At 35.3% G+C, this 19,779-nt stretch overlaps 1 long non-coding RNA gene across 2 annotated transcripts in view; it reads left to right on the forward strand.

Annotated features, from left to right (window-relative positions):
* LOC112440505 (uncharacterized) overlaps positions 1-19,779 on the forward strand; it is a 53,656-nt gene that overhangs the window by 9,423 nt on the left and 24,454 nt on the right. The window contains exon 3 of one of the 2 annotated variants that reach the window (XR_008626151.1): positions 1,917-4,299. This is a non-coding gene — a long non-coding RNA (uncharacterized LOC112440505). Of the gene's footprint in view, positions 1-1,916; positions 9,504-19,779 lie in introns of those variants that run through there. The other variant, XR_010112722.1, reaches the window with a different exon arrangement.

The following is a 19,779-nucleotide window of genomic DNA, read 5'->3' on the forward strand; positions in this document are numbered from 1 at the left end:
GTGAATGGGCCGAATCTTGCATTTGTCTCATTGCCTAGAAAACTGTCTTACTATTCATGGGGTGTACCCACCACTTGCAACCTTTTTCCCAAACTTGACCTCATTGACCCGGGTCTTATAACTGGCTCCTTCTTGGGATTTCACATCTCTTTAGCATGAAGTAAAACACAACCCCGGTTTGACTGACTAGGCTTGAGTCATCAGAGGGCTGACTTCTGATTAATTGGCCGAAGAACTGCTATGAAAGGATTAATCACATACAAACAGGTTGTCACGCCTTGACTGGCTTTAATTGTTATTCTTGTGACTTCTGATGCCTGGGTCTCCCTGGGATGCTCTACAGCCTGGCCTTGGCTTACTTCCCATCCCCACCAGCCAGTGCTGCTAAGATCTGAGCTTGCTCATGTTATGACCCTAAGGCCCTCCTGTCCCTACTTAATCTGGCTGTCAAGAAAAATCTAATCTTTTCATTTATCTTCAAGAATAAGTAGTTATAGTTGTTTGAGACGTCTCCACTTTAGTAAATATCAGAACCATAATTGCTATGATTTGAATATGTTCCTTAAAGTTGATGTGTTGAAAACTTAATTGCCATTGCAGCAGTATTAAAAGGTTAGGCCTTTAAAAGTTCATTAGGTAATGAAGGCTTTGCCCTCATGAATGAATTAATGCCATCATCATGAGAGTGGGTTCCTGACAAAATAATGAAAATTTGGCCCCCATTCCTTTTCTGTCTTATGTGCTTACTTCTGCCTTTTGCCCTTCTGCTATGCAGTAACAATCAACCAGATGCTGTTACTGTGTTCTTGGACTTCCCAGCCTCCAGAACTGTGAGCCATATAAACTTCTATTCTTTATAAATTACCAAACCTGTACTACTCTGTTATAACAGCAGAAATGCACTAAGACTATAATCTAAAGGCTTGATATTCTAACCCTGGAAATTTCCAAGGCCTGGGAATAATGGCAAGAAGTCAAGAAATATACCTTACACATGAGCCAGTGAAAGACTCATCTTGAAAATAACTCATACCTTATATTTGAGGGGATGATCAAGGGTAAATATGCTCTGTAACTGATAAATCAGTTAAGTTGTGGAGAATAAAAACTATAACATTTACAACTTTTTTCAATTGTCTATTGCTGTATAAAAAACCGTTTCAAAACTTAGCAGCTTAAAACAACACCATCTTATTGCTCACAGTTTTATGGATCCAGATTTTAAGCAGCATTAAGGAAGCAGCTCATCTCTCTTTCACATGGGGTTGGCTAAGGTAGTTCAAATGAAGCTAAAGGAGGATCCAAAATGGACTCCTTTATAGGTTGGGGTCCTTGGTGTTGGATATTGCCTGGGGCACCTTAGTTCTCTTCCACATGGTATTTTTCTCCAGCAGGATAGCCTGATCTTCTTTATATAGTGAATGGTTTCTTTAAAAAACAAACAAACAGATTCTGCCAACGCCTCTTAAATTTCATGCCCCAAACTAGCACAGTGTCAAATCTGTGTCATTCTATTGGTCAAAGGAAGTCACAAGTCCAGACAGAATTCAAGAAGAGGGAAAGTAGCTGCACATCATGATGAAAGGAATTTTTACAGAAAATGAAGGAATTATTAATGGCCATCTTTGCAGACAATCTTCAACAGGCATTGAGGTGGTTAATTTTATGTGTCAACTTGACTAAGCACAGGATGCTCAGATAGCTGGGTAAGCATTATTTCTGGGTGTGTCTGTGAGGGTGTTTCCAGAAGAGATTAGCATTTGAATTTGTAAGCTGAGTAAAGCAGATAGTCCTCTCCAATATCGTGGGCATCATCTAATGTGTGGAGGGCCTGAATAGAACAAAAAAGTGGAAGAAGGTTGAATTGCCTCTCTGTTTGACAGCTTAAGTTTTACATTAATCTTCTCCTAACATAGGTCCTCCTGATTCTCAGGCCTTCAGACACAGACTGGAATCTAAAGCATTGGCTCTCGGGCTATCCACCCTTCAGACTACATGACCAGCTTTCCTGGGTCTCCAGTTTGCAATCAACCTACCCTGGGACTTTTCAGCCTCCATAATTGCCTGAGCCAATACTTTATAATAAATATATATCTTCTTATTGGTGCAGTTTCTCTAGAGAACCCTGACTAACATAGGCACCAAACATCCATTTTAATAATCCACTTGTCTTTAGATCACAGCAATATCTACTCAAGAGGTACAGACTCCATTGATTTCTGGCCACAGGAGGGCAGAAGAGTCAATAGGTTATTATTTGGCCTTCCAGGAGAGGGAGATGTCAAAGAAATTCAGAGTGATCTGTATGGCTCTATCTGCTCTTTGGGATCATTTATTTCTACAGGCTGTTCACTTTTAAGGTACCAATAGCTGTCAAAAACCCTCCTTTGCCATCATAAAATCCCAAAACTAGGGTTGAAATATTGGCAAAGAGAGTATATGTTTAAGAAATTGTTTCTGATACGGATGACCCTGCTTTTATATATCCCAAGTGATATACAAAGAACTGATTTTCAAGATGTGACAACCTTTAGGTCTCACTTATAAGCGAAGCTCTCCTTAGGACCATACTGTATGGATTAACACTTTATTATTAGAAGGAGAAATGGTAGCAGTGAGAATTTCTTCATATTTGTAATTTTTTCCATTTTTAATTTCAAACACACATATTAAATGTAACTTTAATCAGAGTTAAAACCATGTCACATGATGATCTTAATTTACAAGTCAACAAAACTACAAATATGAAGAAATATTTGCAATAACAGATTAAAAGCAATTAATTTCTTTGAAAGTCAATGAAAAAAATTTTTTTTTCTTTTTTGGAGATGGAATCTCACTCTGTTGCCCAGGCTGGAGTGCAGTGGTGCGATCTCAGCTCACTGCAACCTCCACCTCCCGGGTTCAAGCGATTCTCCTGCCTCAGCCTCCTGAGTAGCTGGGATTACAGGCACACACCACAATGCCTGACTAATTTTTTGTATTTGTAGTAGAGACGGGGTTTCACCGCGTTAGCCAGGATGGTCTCCATCTCCTGACCTCGTGATCCACCCACCTCAGCCTCCTAAAGTGCTGGGATTACGGGCATGAGCTACCACACCCAGCCCCAATGAACAATTTAGAAGTTGATTTTTATTACCTCAAAGCTGAAAGTTATAAGCTCTGAGTATTATAATTTTTTGTGGCCATCTACTTTAAGAGAGAGAAATGTCTACAAAATGATATGAGCTTTTTTTCCTCTACCTACAGTTGTATACTGAGCAAACCAGGAATTTCTGAACATTAAAACTACGCTATGTTGGAAAGGGAGCCAAAAAGCTCAATATCTACTAGAGATGTACAAACTTTCTTTAACAGAAGTCACCTGCTTATCAGTTTTTGATAAACAACACACTGGCAGTAACAATAGGAGAAAAACAATGTATTTTGCCTAATGTTCTATCACGTGGACATGGTGTCCCACTTCAACGACTTGTTTATCTGAGTTAGACCTCTCATTTGAAATCATGGGTGCCATATTTGAACTGTTAATTGCTTCTTCATATCTTGGGACTGGAACTGGATTAAGAGTCCTATCTTATAGGAGACTTCTCCCTGCTTACAAATCCTCTGAAGAGCATAAGTAAATGTGTCGGCCAGAAATAATGGAAGAAACCATCAACAAATGGGGGGAAATCAGATAGAGTCATGGTGTCACTTTGACTTTTGCCATTGCCTGCTGTATTCCAGCTTCTGATTCCACTGCAAATGGAAGCAAAGAAAGCTCATATAGTAATAACAGCAACTAAGGCAACAGTAGTTTTACACTGATAAGCTAGAGATTTTGAAAGTAAGAGGCTGGCACATAAACTAGATTAGTAGTTCTCAGCTAGGCTACACATCAGAATCATCTGTGGGGTTTTTACAGCTGCAGATGCTAAATCAGAATCCAAGACAGGAAAGTGAAAGTGCTTATTCCAATGAAGACCTTTGTTGATAGTCACCATACTAGATTATCTACAAAGCTGGAAAACCTGGTCTAATTTAACAATTTCTAATTGATGAAGGTGAACAGAGTGTGGTATAATGAACTGAGTACTGAATCAGGGAATAGGTCTAATTTTACTCTGTGAACAGACTTGTTGAATAATTTTAGCTTATTACATGTATCACATTTTAGGCACAGTATTATATGTGTATATCAATAATTCTTTCAGTTCACAATGCTTTGTGATACAAAGGTTATTCTTGCTCCTTTTTTACAGATGTGAAACCTGAAATTAGTGATTTGCCAAAGGAAATGATGAGCTGTGATCCCAGGTCTGTCTAACCTATACTTGTCTCCAAAGGGTAGGACAGTGTTTCCGTTCTCTCCATAGTGAGATTCAGCCTCTTTAATGCCTCTTTTAGCAAAATATTACAATAAACTCTTCTCCAATGAACAGTGAGCAATGTCTCCTTGAGCAAACTTTCTTGGATGAATTGAGATGAGGCAACTGAAGAAGGCATTGAAAACTATAATATTCCTTAGAAATTAAGATTTCTTCTCATCTTGAATAGTGGCTCTTACATCATCCTAAAGTATAAAATACATTTTTTCTGAAAATACTTGTTTCTTCATTTTATTACCTTACTTCAACATTTTCCATTATTACAAAATGTTTATTTCAAAAATTGTCTCAAAAATTTTCCGACATAAGCCACCACAATTTTTCCTCAGTAGAAGTGTAATATAAATAAATTGAAATCAAGTTTTCTCTTCATTATAAAAATATTCCCCAAAATTGCATGGTAACTCAATTTTTAATCAAATTTGTTGTTGAATTTTGGAAAAGCTTTTTTAAAGTCTTAAAGTTCAATTAGTTTTTCAAAGAGCCCTAGTATAGCACAAAAACATCATTACTCTTATAAAAACTATATTTTTATTTCCCTAGTAATTTGCCCTGGCAGACTCGGGGGTCAAGGACCTGGTGTTGCAAAATTCCAGTAGTTACCATGTCCAGAAGATATACTGTAAATTGTGCTTCCAGAAGTTGGGTCATACAATGGTACAAATGGAAACTTTGATTTATTATTTTGTTGCTTCTTGTTAACTAATTTTAGAAGACTGAGAGTGGGGGTGTCCATGCTTTAGATCCTTCAAAGAAGGGATTAATGAAAATTTGTTGTTGCTTTTTGGTAAAAACTACTCATTGAGCTAACAGCTAAAAAATTGAATTTCAATATTACCATAAATTTGAAGACAAAATGTTTCCTTGTGGAGGAGGAGTTTGGGCAAAGTATAAATAAGTAATTAAAATTGTGCTCAACTAAAGAGTTTATTGTGGAGGGAAAAGTGATCTCTTGTTCATAAGTGGAAATTAAATGTTTTTATAGAGTGGTGCAGTTATTGCGACAGTGCAAATTATATTAATAGCTAATAGAGAATTCAAATAAAATGTTTCTAAATTATAAAGGCCTACCCCTTTTAATTGAGTTTTGTGTGATTGTCACATGAATGAAATAAAATCTAAGTGTTTCTCATTTTTTCTGCTGGAGCAGACATTCATTTGTTCAAAATGTTCTCACTTTTATCATTGGCATTCAAGCTTTTTGATGGTCAGGTTGTCCAAAAAGCTGAAAAGTGTAACCCAGAAACAGACTGGTAGGAGTGACTATGAAAACTTGCATCTCACTAGTGTTTAATAGAGACATTCATAATTGGAATCTGAAGATCAGATTTTTCTAGATTGCTGATTATCCACCCAAAGCTTAACAGACACCCAGAACTCGTTGCAAGTATACCTACTCACATTGACTGTCCTTCTTTTAATATTTGTTTAAAATTTATTTCCTATTATAACAGCGATCTCCAAAGAAAGATATGTATGCTTTCAAGTATATGCAAGATAATCCATTAGGCTACAGGAAGTAAGGAGTAAAGCTTCTATTTATATGTGCTTTGCATTTCATCCCTTTTAAACTTTTAAGTTTTTTGAGTTTTGTTATGTATTTACCATTAGTGTTAAATACGTGTAGCACACACAGTAGCACATGCACACTACTTAAACTTTTTAAAAAATATACTGCTAGTACAGAGTCAAAATTTTCAGTAATGGAGATGCATGTCCAACAAAGTTTATAGCTAATATCCTATAGTTCTGTGCTCATTTTAGCTCTTAAGTAATGACTGAATCTTCCTGAACTCAGGCTATCTTTATGGTATTAGGTCAGTGAGGAGATCCCTCTGAGCTTTTGTTTCCTCATTACATACATTATATAAGATGTAGTGATGATTTATCATTCTTCTGAGAAGAGTTTTGTAAGAGATAAAGTGTGACTCAAATATGTATGGACACCTTGAGAGCAGAAAATAACTGAGTTTTGCATCACTTTCACAGTAGCCACCAAATAGATGTTTAATAAATATATGAATAGAGGAAAGAATGAGGGTCTATCTGTCATTAACATTCTTATGGGAAAGAGCAGGATGTGGTTATAAATGTAAATGATTATAAGTAGAACAAAGTAAGTCTTGTTTCATCCCTGGTGCTGTGATTTTTGAAAAACGTCATTCATTTTTGCCAAGCTCAGTTTCTTACTTAAATTGGGCATCATAATATTATTTTAATGTCCTACATACACCACAGGGTTATTTTCAAAATAAAATGTATGTGAAAATCTGTCATGACCTCTAAAGAAAATGTAATGCTAATATTGGTTATTGTTTCTTATAGTTATATCATCTTCTCCTGCTGAATTGCACTTGATTGGAAGGGAGGGTCCCTCACTACCTTGAGCTTTTATTACATTCCCCTCAGTGTCTAATTGTGCTTTATATAGAATGAGATCTTTAAAAAAAAAAAAAAGCTTATTAAGGAGTGGTGGGCACCTTCTGTTTTCAAAGCTGCCCTTCCTTTTCAGCAAAAGGTGGTAGTGTTTGAGGGGTTCCAACAAGTATCAACTTGTGTAGCCCCAAGCACTTTTTATCAATAAAAAGGCAAAGCATGAACTAGAGAGGATGCTTGATTTATACCTGTCTAGGCAATCAACCTGCCACCCACAGAAGTGTTGGAAATTTGGCAGTTAATCAGCAAGGCAATTTTTGTGCTTTATTCTTTACTGTTGATCCTTTGTTTGTTCCATAATGGTGTCCTTAGTCATTTTGTCCCATAATAAAAGCTCTGTGGAACTTTGTCCATACTCTACAGCATCTTCAGTGACAGAAGAGCGCCTACCAAATGCTTAGTGAATGCAGGAATTAACCCATTAAAAGTAAGGATATGTGTACTCATTCAAAAACTTGAGGGATTTACCCAACCATTCTTTTAATTTAATTCAGTAAAAGTTTTCCCCAATTTCCTTCTTTTTCTGGAAAAAGAGTGAAAAAACTAGAGTTTGTGTTAAATTATTTTCCAAAGTTTTAAGCTTCTTCCTTATTCAGATTACATTGCAGTTTCTCTTCTGTGTCTGTATGTATGCACATTTGTTTTAAATGTATATAATAATAGACATCCTTTTGATTAAATCTCAGTCTTATTTATGTTCCTATTTTTCTGAGGACTGTAATTTTAGTTTGAGGAAAATAAAAAAAAATTACTGTGTGTTTGAGCATAAATACATCCATTCTCAAAGATGTGCCTTTCTTTGGACTAATTAGGCTTTTTTCCCAAATATATAACCCAAGAAAGTGTTTTACAAACAAACTAGAGAGGTTATAGAATGAATTTTAAAATTTAACCATTCAAGGTACCATTATATTTACTTTCAGAAATTGTGAATTTGAAGAGTTGAAAATAATCACATTTCATGCACTATTTAAATTTGCTTTGCCTAAGACTCAAATTTTATATGCATTTTTTTTCTCATTCTCCTAAATAGCACTTTTCTGAAGCAATTGATGATTATCTCCACAAGTCTTATAGGGTAAGAATACTGAGATGTCAGAGTTATATCCAGTTGCTCAATTGACCAAATAAGTTCCTTTTGCTTTTCTCGCCCTGACTGTCTCCTGGGGTTCACTTACAGAGGGGTCAATTGTCCAAAAGGCAAGGCGTAAGACATGGGGAGAGACAAAGACCTAGCTAAAGAGAACTAGGAAATTAGATCCCCGATAGTCAAGAGTTGATATAAAAAAGCTCTTTTCACAAAGAACTTCACATTATTGTCTCCTTGACAGACTGGAGAGTTCAATTTGTCAAGATCTGTTGAGTTGCATGCAGTTGATGTAACGTGACAGCTAGCAACATGTAGGGGTCTGGTGACCAAGCCAAGACATTCGGAAGCAGAGACTAAGTAGAGATGACTCTTTTTCTAATCAACTGGAATTATATTTTTCAGAGGTTTCTCAGTCTGTTGCACATTAACAGCATGTTTTAAACACATTTTGTGGTTTATAAAATTGTAATTATAGAAATGAATTCTTTTGGTCACAAATTAATTACAGGAAAAAGTAATGATGAAGGCTTAGCTATTGATTCATTACATCTCTTAAGACTTCCGGGATATTTCACAGGCAGATTGTTGTAGTTCAACCTCTTTTTGGATGGACAGCTAACTTGGGTTTAAGTAGAACTTAATTTAGATTCAATCTGTAAATATTCACTTATTACAACAATGCAGTGAGAATCTTCTTTTTAAAGCAGCACATTCTACTGTCATTATTAAATATATGCATAATATTCCCCAGAGGCTTAAGAGTATAGTCAGACACACACACACACACACACACACACACACACACACACACACTTTCAACATTCTAAAAAAATAAAATAAAATAAAAAAGATTCATGCAATATTTGAATCTCAGCTACCAAAATTTAATTAATAAAATAAATTGAATGAAGCCAAAGTACCAGATTTCCAGATGTTCTTAATGTCACTTATCTCCATTATAAATCTTCAAATACTATTAGTACTTCCTTTGGGACAGAGCGGATGAAAAGGGAGAACACATTGCTAGTAGAGTCAGGTGGTGCAACCATAAGCATGGTGGGCAGCATAATTACAGTTCTTAAAGAAAGTATATACAAGGAGCACTGCATAACTGTTACTGGAAAATCACATTGATCAACTGACCAGTCTACAACATCCTCCACTATAGATGGGGCACCTCCTTGGACAAATATCCTCAGTAAACAGAAGACAAATATCAGTTTTGAATCACCAAGGGTTCTACATATATTGACTTTGATTGCCAAACAAGGAATTATTTCCTTGTTTGTATTTTCCCCATTGTAAATACTTGAATAATATTTGCTACACTCTCTATTTCCTTCATTGCACTCATTACCATTTATTTATGTTCTTATTTGCTTATTTGTCTCCTACTCTAAGTGGTAAGATTGTCATTTTTCTTGGGGAGGGAGATACATTTTTATTGAATTATAATGTTCATACAGGAAAGTACACATATCACTAGTGTAGAACTCAGTGAATTTTTACAAATTGAACACATCTGTATAATTAGAGTCTACATTAAGAAATAGAAAACAAACAGCACCCCAGAAGTCTCCTGGTGCTATCTCATAAGTTGCTATATTCCAAAAATAAGCATTATCTGATTTTTAACAGCTACAACTATTTTCACCTGTTCTTAGAATTAATATAAATGAAACCATACAGTATGTACTATTTTGTGTCTGGCTTCTTTTGTTCAACATAATGTTTAGGAGACTCATATTATTGGGGTAGTCATAGATCATTCATTCGTAATGCTCTGTGATATTACTGTGTATAAATATACCCCCAGTTACTTATCTATTCTATTGCTGATGTGCATTTGGGTAATTTCCAGTGAGAATTATTCCAAATAATTCTATAAATATATGTTCATTAAAAGGATATGTTTTTGGTGAACATATGTATACATCTCTGTGGTGTGTATCAGCAGTGGAATTGTTGAGTCATAGAGTATGCATATGTTCGCTTTCAGTAGATATGCCAAACCGTTTTCCAAAGTGGTAAAACCAATTTCCACTTTGCCATCAGTGTATGTGTGAAGGATTATATCTATTTTCTTCACAATTGTATCTTCTGTACTTGTCATAGTGCTTAGTACATGGTAGGCACTCAAGAAGTCTTAGATGAAACAACTCAATTGATATGTCAACAGTGGCTAAATGACTATGGCCATTTCATTGATCTTTTCAAGCCTGTAAGGAGCCAAAACAACTTTATAGCCCAATTTACAATTTTGCCAGAATCTTCCCCTAGATAATTAGTACCTTGAAAAAAAGACTTCCTCACTGAAGCTTTTTTGTACTCAAATGGCTTACTCAATGGAATAAGCAGTATTCATTTGATAACATAATAGAACATACATATGTTAGCACAGTAAGGCATTTTAACCTCAAATCTCCTTCCTCCTCATTATACAGCTGAGGATACAGAGGGCTGGGGACAGTGGCTCATGCCTGTAATCCTAGCACTTTGGGAGGCTGAGGTGGATGGATCATTTGAGATCAGGAGTTCGAGACCAGCCTGGCCAACGTGGTGAAACCCTGTCTCTACTAAAAATATAAAAACTAGCCGGGCATGGTGGTGAGCACCTGTAGTCTCAGCTACTCAGGAGACTGAGGCAGGAGAATTGCTTGACCCCATGCTGTTGTTGTGATAGTGAGTGAGTTCTCACAAGATCTGATGGTTTAAAAGTGTGTAGCACTTCCCCCTGGCTCTCTCTCTCTCTCTCTCCTACTGCCATGTAAAGAAGGTGCTTCCCTTTGGCCTTCTGCCATGATAGTAAGTTTCCTGAGGCCTCCCAGTCATGCTTCCTGTTAAGCCTAAGTCTCAGGTAATTCTTTATAGCAGTGTGAGAACAGCAGATTTAACACCAGGCAGATTTAACCCAAAGAAGACTACCTCAAGGCCTCTAATGATCAAACTCCTAAAGGTCAAAAATAAAGAAAGGATCCTACAAGCAACAAGAGAGAAGAAACAATATGCAATAGAGGTCCAATATGTCTGACAGCAGACTTTTCAGTGCTGTCTTGTAGCCCATTATTTTTAATTGGTGACAACTTAACACTGATTCCATAAACAAACAAACATGGATAAATAAAACTAATAAAAACTCTACACTTTAACTTCTTCCCTTTGCTTTTTAACTTTTTGTTGTTTCTCTTTATGTCTTATTATACTGTCTATGTCTTGGAAAACTATTTTAGTTTATTATTTTTGATTAGTTCATCATTTAGTCTTTCTACTGAAGTTTAGTAATTTACACACCACAGCTACACTGTTATAATATTCTGTATTTTTCTGTGTGCTATTACCAGTGAGTTTTGCACCTTCAGGAGAGAGTGGCATGACATATTTAAAGTGCTGAAGGAAAAAAAATTGGAAACTAGAGTAGTATATCCAGTGAAAATATCCTTTAAGCATTAAGGAGAAATAAAGACCTTCTCAGACAAACAAAACCTGAGGGATTTCATCAATACCTGAACTATCCTACAAGGAATGCTGAAGAGACTTCTTCAATGTGAAAGAAAAAGAAGTTAATGAGTAAGAAGATACAGAGAGAAAAATACATGAGGCAAAACTGATAAACTGCAACGAGATATAAATGAGATAAACTATTATCATTGGATATTTTAACACGCTTTTATCAGAAAAAAATCCAGCAGGTAGAAAATCAGTGAGGACATAGATGAACTTAATCCATTTATTGGACTGCTTCATCCAACAGCAGCAGCTTATACATTTTTCTCAAGCTTATATGAAAGATTCACCAATATAGACCAGATGGGGGGCCATAAAAAACACATTAACACATTTTTAAAAAATAGAAACCATAAAATTCTGCTCTCAGACCACAATGCAATTAAATTAGAAATGAATAACAGAAAGATAGCTGAAAAATCCCAAAATGTTGAAGATTAAACAAAATACTTCCAACACAAGTCATAGAAGAAATCTCAAGAGAACTTTAAAAATATTTCAAATTAAATGAAAATAAAAATATAACTTATCAAAATATGTGGGATGCAGTGAAAGGAGTGCTTAGAGGGAAATTTACAGCACTGAATGCATATTTTAGGGAAGACAAATTATCTAAAATGAATAATCTAACTTTCTGTCTTAGAAAAAAGGAAGAGGAAATTAAATCCAAAGTAAGCAGAAGAAAAGAAATATTAGAAGTGAGGGCAGAAATCAATGAAATTGAAAACGGAAAATCAATAGAGAAAATCTACACAACCAAAATCTTATATTTAAAGAAGATATTTTAACAGTTCTGTACAATCTCTTCTAGAATATAGAAGCAGAGAAAATACTTCCCAACTCATTCTATGATGCTAGCATTACCATAATATCAAAACCAGACAAACATATTATAAGAAAACTACAGACCAAATAGCTGTCATGAACATATATGCAAAAAATCTCAAAAAAATAGAAAATTGAATTCAACAATGTATAAGAAAATTTATATACCACAACCAAGTGGGATTTATCACACATATCCATGGCTTATTAAACATTTGAAAATCAATTAATATGATTCATCACATCAACAAGCGAAAAAAACACGTGATCATATCAATAGATGCAGAAAAAGCATTTGACAAAATCCAACATTTATTTATGATAAAAACTCTCAGTAAACTAGGAGGAGAGGTGAGCTTCCCCAACTTGATTAAGAATATCTACAGAACACCTCCAGCTAACATAATATTTAATGGTGAGAAACTCAGCCTTCCCACCAAAACCAGGAACAAAACAAGGATGCCCCTTCTCACCACTTCTTTCAACATTATACTGAAAATACTAGCTAATGCAATAAGACAATAAAAAGAAATAAAAAGTATACGGATTGGGATGGAAGAAATAAAACTGTCTTTATTCATAGATAACATTGTCATGTATGTAGGAAATCTGAAAAAATGGAAAAAACACTTGCCTGAGGCCAGGTGCAGTGGCTCATGCCTGTAATCCCAACACTTTGGGAGGCCGAGGTGCATGGATCACCTGAGGTCAGGAGTTCGAGGCCAGTCTGGCCAACATGGTGAAAACTTGTCTCTACTAAAAATACACAAAATTAGCCAGGTGTGGTGGCAGGCACCTGTAATCCCAGCTACAATCCCAGGTGTAATCCTCAGCAGGAGGCTTAAGCAGGAGAATCACTTGAACCCAGGAGGTGGAGGCTGCAGTGAGCCAAGATAGCACCACTGCACTTCAGCCTGGGCAACAAGAGCAAAACCTGAAACGCCCTCTCATAAAAAAAAAAAAAAAATCCCAACGAGTTATTTTGTGAATATTGACAGACTCATTCTAAGGCTTATATGGAAAGGCAAAAGATCTAGAATAACCAACAAGATATTGAAGGAAAAGAACAAAATTGGAGGACTGACACTACCTTACTTCAGACTTACTATAAAGCTACAGTAATCAAGACGACATAGTATTGGTGAAAAAAATGGACAAATAGGTCAATGGAACAAAGTAGAGATCCCAGAAATAGAACTACGTAAATATAGTTGACTAATCCTTGACAAAAGAATAAAAGCAATAAAATGAAGCAAAGATAGTATTTTCAAAAAATTATGCTAGAACAACTGGACATCCACATGGACAAAAATGAATCTAGACACAAACCTTACACCCTTCATACAAATTAATTAAAAAATGTACCATAGACCTAAATACAAAATGAAAAAGTATAAAACTGCTAGACAATAATAACATAGGAGAAAACCTAGGAGAATTAGGGTATGGTAATGAATTTTCAGATGCAACATTAAAGGTATTATCCATAAAGAAATAACTGATAAACTAGAATTTGTTAAAATTAAATACTTCCTCTGATCTGTGAGAATTTCAAGAGAATGAGAAGACAAGTTACAGTTGAGGAGATAGTTTTTTAAGAAGATAAAGGGTTGTTATCCAAAATGTACAAAGAATTCTTAAAATTCAACAGTAAAAACATAACAATTCCCCCTCCCCCCACAGAGTCTTTTTTTTTTTTTTTTTTGAGATGATATCTGGCTCTATTGCCCAGGCTGGAATGCAGTGGCACGATATCAGCTCACTGCAACCTCTACCTCATGGTTTCAGGCCATCCTCCCACCTCAGCCTCCCAGATAGCTGGGACTACAGGCACACACCATCATGCCTGGCTAATTTTTGTATTTTTTTGTAGAGACAAGGTTTTGCCATGTTGCCCAGGCTGGTCTCAAACTAATGAGCTCAAGCAATCCACCTGCATTCATCTCACAAAGTGCTGGGATTAGAGTCACAAGCCACCATGCCCAGTCAATGACTATTTTTAAAATGCCAAAATTAGATATCTGAATAGATAACTCATAAAAAAGATATACAAATGCCAAATTGGCATATGAAAAAATATTTCGCAACATATATCATTTAGGAACTGCAAATTAAAAAAACACTGAGATACCACTACACATTATTAGAATGGGCAAAATCCAGAACACTGACAACACCAAATGCTGACAAGGATGTAGAACCACAGAAACTCCCATTCATTGCTGGTGGGATTGCAAAAATAGTACAACCACTTTGGAAAACAGTTTGGCAGTTTCTTACAAAAGTAAACATACTTTTACCATAAAATCCATTAATCGCACTCCTTAGTATTTACCCAAATGAACTGAAAACTTTGTTAACGCAAAGAGCTGCACATGGATATTTATAGTAGCTTTAATCATAATAACCAAAACTTGGAAGCAACCAAGGGGTCCTCAGTAGGCAAGTGAATAAATAAGCTGGCACAATAAAAGTACTTCAGTACTTAGTGCTGAAAAGAAATGAGGTACGAAGCTATGAAAATATGTGGGGGAGACAAATGCATATTACTCAGTGAAAGAAGCCAATTAAAAAACGCTACATACTTTATGTTTCCAATTATATGCTAAAAAGGCAAAAGCATGAATACAGTAAAAATATCAGTAGTTGCTAGGAGTTAGGTGGGACAGAGGGCTGAATAGGTAGCAAACAGAGGATTTTTAGGTAAGTGAAACTATTCCGTATGATACTAAAATTTTGGACACGTCATTATACATTTGCTAAAACCGATAGAATGTACAATACCAAGAGTGAATCGTCGTGTAAAGTGTGTCAATATAGGTTCAGTAGTTTCATTTATTGTAACAAATGTACCACTTTGGTGCAGGATGTTGATAGTAGGGGAGTTTTTTTGTTTTTTTGGTTTTTGTTTTGTTTTGTTTTGTGTGTGTGTGTAGGGGAAAGAGAATATAAGGGAACTATCTGTACTTTCCTCATGATTTTGCTGTGAACCTAAAATTTCTCTTTAAAAAGATAAAGTTCATTAATTTTTTAAAATGCAAACAAACAAAAACCCAGGACTGAGCAGGTTGTCTACATTCCTTAATGATAGAGCAATGCCATACTGGACCTCCAGTGAATGGCTTATTTGGTGCCTCCTCATGGTATCTAACCAGCCTTACACTAAGCCAGTGGGCCTCACTTTGAAGTGTCATCAGAATCACTTGAAGGTGTTGTTAAAGCATATTTTTTTCAGAATCACTTTCTGATTCAGTGTGTCTGGAGAGGGACCACAGAATTTGAGTATTTAACAAGTTCTTACTTGAGACTGAGGCTTCTGATTTGGAAAGCACAGTTTGAGGTCCACTGCTCTAAGTAATAGGGGATGCATTCTTTTCAATCCTAGTCCCCTTGTCTATGGGCAATGTCCTTCCTCAGAGAACTCAGACTTCATATAAGCACATTGTACGCTACCTCTACATCGTTTTCCCGTGGTTTTAACTAAGTTTTTCTTCTTGTGGATTATGCCTCCCCCTTCAGTATTAGGTTCAGGATTCTTAGTCTTTATAAATAAAACCAAAGTCAAAATATAATGCAATTGAAATAGAATATGTTTCTCTTCTATTTCATTCTATTTCTATTTTCAATTGAAATAGAAAAATGTAGAATATATTTCTATTTCAATTGATATATTTTGCCTTTGGATTTATTTATTTCAGTTGATACTACAGAGAATCAATTTAACCACAGCCAATATGACAGTCCCTGTCACATAATAACTATATCATATAACCTATGGTAATAAATAATATGCATGATTCTTCTCCACAAATAACACAGTTTAACCAAAATGAAGAAATGGAGGTGAAACAATGACTTTTATCAAGTCTTTGTGGCTCAGAGATGGGGTTAAGAATAGAATTTGAGAATACTTTCTGCTTCTCTGATCTTATTGCTGACACATTTTATGGGCCATGTTCTGTCTCTCTAGAATTAAGCTAGATTTTGTGTAAGAGTAAACTACTCACCATAGGTCATTGCCAGGGGCCATTAAATCTCAGGTCCCATTTGGAGTGGAAAAAGACAATTTATTCAAGAAAAAACAAATTAAATTATTATATCATGGCTAAAGTAAAGAGCTTGTTTACGCTCTGTCAAGGTTCATCAAGTTAAAAGAATATGTCAATATTGTTGCCTTTTTTGGCTGTGGCTTGCAAAATAATTTACGAGCATTATTGAAAGAAGTTTAGGACCAAGAAAAAAGGAGTAAAACAATCATAATATAACTGCCTGACTCAACTAGCCCTAAAACCCTATTTGACATATGAGAACCATATCAAAGAGAAGATGAATCAATGAGACTTTCACAAAAACCTACTTTGTTTTATCCACATTGTTGAGATTTTTCTGTTTTATTAGACAATGATTCTTTGTGTGAAGGACAGTGTGTATGCACTGTAACTTGTCATCTGTCTGAGTTTCAAAACCCTGCCTGGGATGCTGATTTTACCTCCTTAAAGGACTGAATTACAGAATTAAGAAATACAATGGAGAAGTGGGAATGCCACACTGAGTTGAGATAATGATCCTGAAAAAAAATTGGGAAAGCATGTTAAGAAAATAAGGGAAAATATCATCCACATGAAAAAGGCTTTTCAGATATCCCTGACACATGCTGTATTCCCTCTTCTAGCAAACCTTACCAACACCTAACCTTTCTATTGATTAATTCACAACTGCCTATTTAGCAGTCACCTATTACAAAGGGATCCCAGCCAACCAGGTCTCAGGAGTTGACTGCATGGCCCAGCATCGACAGGAAGGTGCAGCTGCGCCAGGGCCTTCTTGCCATGGCTCGTGGGACATTTCCCATGGTGGGAAGAATAAGACATCACACTTCTGGCCATCTTGCTATCTGAGGGTCTCAAAAGTAACAGCCCCAACTTCCTCACCTACTTGAGGATTCTATGCTTTGGAAAAACAAGAATAACATTCTTCCTTGTTAAGAGGGTATCAACCTATTATTAAAGAGCTGCACAGATGATACAAAACATGGTCTACCCCTCCAAGAAATTCCAATCTAATTAAAGAAAAAAATGTTGCACCTAAAGCCTAGTGCAATTAAGAGCTCAATTATGTGGCTGAGGTAATATAGGCAATAGATGATATGGTCATCCAGTAATAATAATAACACTTCTATTTCCATTCCCATAGAGTTTGATTGTTATTCTAAGGTTTACATGTACTGTTGTAATAGCAACTGCTTACTAATCAAGCCTGGTTTAATCTTTATATAATAATGGGTTTTCCTATGGAAACAAACACAAAACAGGAAAGAAAAAAGCTAGATACTATTTCAAAATTATGAAATTATACTTTATTTCTCATATAGAAAAGAAAAAAGAAGCAAAGTTTTTTCATCTATAGACACAAACTTTTAATGTTCCCAGTGTGCCTTCTTCCTTTTCCAATATAAAAAAGACACGAGTGAAGAATTAATATTCATATCAAATGAAGCCATTAATTGAGGATATAAAGTTTCTGAAGGCTATCAGGCAAATTTGCCAAGCATATAAAGAGTATACTGGTATAAAAATGGTTTATTACCTTTATACCAGGAAACTATGCTGAAAGAATCTTTAGCAACAAAGCCTCTATTTATACTTCTTCCAAATAGCCTCTTGTGATACCAAGAATAAAATATATTTCCACATATAGCAGGAAACATTTTCCTGGAATTTTGCCATTGCCTTTTGGAATGATATTAAATATTTTATTTTCATTCAGATTCTCTTCCGGATTTTACTCCATAAAACCATCTTGGCATGTAGAAGAAAAATATATGTCAAAGAAACTAGTAAATAAGGGAAGGATTAATCAGGTCGTGATGATAGGAACTATAATTTGTACTGTTCAAGTGCTGATGGCACAGATCACTCAAGGGGAGTAGTAACAGTGACTTGAGAAATGTGCCAGAAATGCTTCGAAATATAGTTCAGATAGACACTATAAAATCTTATGCATTTTCCAAAATTATATGTGGTTTATTATTTTCAAATAATGTAGCCAAGTTTACTTGTTTCATATTCTTCTTCCTTTATGTTTGCCTTAATCTATTCAGGCTGCTATAACAAAATACCGTAAACTGGGTGGCTTATAAACAATAAACATTTATTTCTCAGAATTCTGGAGACTGGGAAGTCTAAGATAAAATCTGCACTAGCAGATTTGATGTCTGGTGAAGGCCTGTTCCCCACGGATGGAAACTCTAGTTGTCCTCACATGACTGAAGGGAATAGCTAGCTCTCTGGAGTCTGTTTTATAAGTTCAGTAATCCCGTTCATGAGGTTAGAGCCCTCATAACCTAATCACCTTCCATAGGCCCTATTTCCTAATATTATCACATTGGGGATTCAATTTTAATGTATGAATTTTGGGGAGACACAGACATTTAGGCCACACCAGTATCATTATTATTTTTTAAGCTTTAATAAACTATTGAAGTGTAGGGAGAAAATTTGTATTCAATTTTGTCTCATTCAATATCTGTTTTTAAACGTGTATTTCATAATGTACATAAATTAATATGGTTATATAATTATAAATAAATGAATAAAACATACACGGGGAGAGGTGCTCAAAATTCCTTTATTCTTGGGAAGAACTTGTTTAAAATAATTAGACACGACCTTAGGGAGCAACAACCCATCAGTTAACATCAATAATAAAAGGAAAAAAACAGAATAAAGCAATAATATGAACATTTAGGATTGGATTAATATATTTTGTTGGCATTATAAAAAAACAGGAATGAAGCTGCATTTGTTTCTTTTGTAGAAGAAACAGACAAGAGGGTGAGCCCTGAAGTGATATACTGGTGATATACTGGTAAAGTAAGCAAGAACAGTAAAAGAATAAATGTGTAAAAATGTTTCTTATATCAATTTTTGTGTTACACAAATACATGAAATAAATGGGAAATGACAGCATAGCCAAGAAAAGAAAGCTTAAGATGATTCAAAAAGAAAATAAATAAAGGCATGGTTACAGTAAAAGAAAAACTCCCTCTTGGAAAACTAACACAAGGCCAAAGCTTTTTATCTTTATTTAAAATTAAAAAGATCAGTCCAGAATGTCCTCCAAAAGATACTTCGATATTTCACCTCAAATCTTCCTTTCTTTTGAACTCTTCCTTCTTTCCTCTGCTTCTCACTATCCTTCTCTGAGCCTATTTTCTGCAGCCAGGACTTGGAGAAGATAAACTCCCTATTCAAGTGGACATTTTCCCTCACTCAAATAGCTAATCTCAACTTAAGACACATAATAATAACAGCAGTAAAAACTAATGATATGAGCTCTTACAAATGTTAACTCTTCTAAGGTAGACATAATTATCCCTTTTATAGATGAGGAAATTCAGGCATATATTGCTCAAAGTAATCAACTATTAAGTGGCAAGGCCAGGATTCACATCCAGGTATCTGGCTTCAGTACCTATACTCTTCACTACTATGCACTACTATCTAGTAATATGCCAAATAAAATACAAGTAAGGTTTCCATGAATTTCTCATTT

Source organism: Pan paniscus, chromosome 6 (assembly GCF_029289425.2).
Source record: "Pan paniscus chromosome 6, NHGRI_mPanPan1-v2.0_pri, whole genome shotgun sequence".
NCBI lineage: Eukaryota > Metazoa > Chordata > Mammalia > Primates > Hominidae > Pan > Pan paniscus.